We start from the raw sequence: 2,609 nt of genomic DNA on the forward strand, positions 1-2,609 counted from the left end.
AAAAAAAAAAAAAAAAAAAAAAAAAACTACTTGGGCCTATGGGTTTCACTTGATTGGGCTATGGGCCGTGTGAAATCAGCCCAACGATCGAGTCGATTATTTAATAGATCTATGAAATTCCATGGGCAAATTTATATGGCACGAGAGTATTGGGTACCCTAACGATACTCATCTAGCTTTGATTCACGTGTTCATCCTTCCCGTGATGATGAGCTTTGTGCATGTTTCTCTAGGCTTGTTTTTGTTTGAGTTATCGTTGAAACGTGCAAAGTTGCACGAGTCAAATGGACCGTCTTGATTACTCCACATGGCATAGCTGATACGTGATATCCGATTAGATATGACAAAATTCCAAACAAAACCCGAAAGAGGAAATAATTTCGAGGAACTAAAAATGTAAAAGGAATAATAAAATAAAATAAGAAATATTATTAATTGAAGAAATTGAATGGCACATGATATGTTGAACTGAGATAGAGGAGTTGGAGCTTTCATTCACATGGCATAGCCAGATGTGATATGAGCTGTGTTTGTTTGTGTGTGTGGGGTTTTATTATACTTTTTTTATTCTTTTTTATTTAATAATTTCTCGTGATTTCAGCTCGAACCACGTTTGATTGCACGTATTTACAACGCTAATATCTATCCAGGTATGAGATATCTGTTACACGATGCGAACCCCAAGCCCACCACTACCAGATATTGTCAGTTTTCACCTTTTACGTATGGTCGTCAGCCATACGATTTTAAAACGCGTCTACTAGGAAGAGACTTCCACACCCTTATAAGAAATGCTTCGTTCCCCACTTCAACCAATATGGGATCTTCAGACACCGTGGTGTGCCAGCGAGAACGCTGGCCCCAAGACGGTAGATTGTGAGATCCCACATCGGTTGGAGAGGGGAACGAAGCATTTCTCATAAGGGTGTGGAAGCCTCTTCTTAGTAGACGCGTTTTAAAATCGTCAGGCTTACGACAATACGTAACGGGTGAAAGTTGACAATATCTGCTAGCGATGGGATTGGACTATATCTATGTTCTTCCAATCCTCTCGAATTGGATCCTCGCGTGTTTAGATCCGTTCAGAAATGTTTTACGATTTATTTGTTTTGTTATAATAGCAACAATAATAGTAAAAGATTATTTGTTATTGAAAAAGAGAGTGTTGCTTGAATTTGAAGAAAATGGGGATGTTCATGAATGTGAATGATGGAAAAACTTTCTTGAATTTCAAGTGTGTTCATAACTTTATGAGAGATGTTGTTAAAAGATTCAACCATTCCCAAAATTAAATTATTATTATTTTTTTCTTCATAATTTTTTAAAAAATGATCGTGTATTCCGAGAGTGAGTTAATCCAATTCATTCTTGCGTCACCGACGGCTAAGCGACGTATGCTCGAGCCTCTGGCCCCGGTTCAAGAACAAAGTTTTAGAAAACGAGGACAGAGAGATTTCGAAAGAGAATTTTAAAAGCAAGATTTGAGAGATTGAAATTGGTGTTATATGTGATGCAAGCAGAAAGGCAACAACAACGACTTACAGCATATAATTATCGAATAGGGAGAAGTGGTATCAGAGTCAAGTTCGGCTCCTAAGAAGGTATTACACAAAATCTACGAACCAAAATTTTAAATTATAAATTTAGTATTTGAAAGTTTCAGTCTGTATCTAATAGATCATTGAATTTTTCGATTTTGTGATGAATAGGTCACTAATTTATTTGATGTATTATCAAAAACCTCGTAAATCTATAAAATACAAAATTAAAAATTCCATTAATTTTCTTTTAACAAAAAACGAATATATGAAGAATTTACTCGTCTTGAAGTTGAAAAATTAAAGATAAAATATTTAATTTTTAAGTTGAATGACCGTCAGAGACATAAAACCGTTGTCCGTCACAGATATAGGTCTCTCTGTAACTTCATTTAATGTTCGTCAATTATGGTCGGAAGTATGTCTCCTCCGTGTTTCGAGTAGCCATATGTTTTGAAATGAAACACAAGATTTGTTTTCATGTGTTTTAGCCATAAAATCGTGACTCGAGCAATCAATCCAGCCAAATCTAACCTTATTTATTATGTTATATTAATAAATAAAATCTCATAAAGTTCAAATGTCAAATATTTACAGGTCACAATACATTACTAACATCTGTTACAAACATTAAATATTCTTAATTTTTTTTTTAAAAAGTAGGGTTGGATTGTAACTCTATTTTCGGGTTAGTAGTTCAATTGATCCGACTAAAAAAATATCAACACGTAAATTGAACTGGACTTTCGATATTTTAAAAATGTAACTAACTCGATCCAAATTTTTAATGAATCACGTCTAGTCGCATTGATACATGACCCAAGTTCAATCATGCCAGGGAATTTAATGAGGCAAGCTAATTAGGTGGAGTCGCCCCCATCGGTGGCTTAGACTTGGCTCATTCAAGGACCACGCGACATGGGACTTCCAATGCTGACTTATGTCGCCCATTTCATTTATTTTATCTCTCAACAACTCTTTTAAAAAAAAAAAAAATTATATATATATATATATATATATATATATATATATATATATATATATATATATATATATATATATATATATATA

This window comes from Cucurbita moschata, unplaced genomic scaffold (genome assembly GCF_002738365.1).
Source record: "Cucurbita moschata cultivar Rifu unplaced genomic scaffold, Cmos_1.0 Cmo_Scf00024, whole genome shotgun sequence".
In the NCBI taxonomy this organism is placed as follows: domain Eukaryota; kingdom Viridiplantae; phylum Streptophyta; class Magnoliopsida; order Cucurbitales; family Cucurbitaceae; genus Cucurbita; species Cucurbita moschata.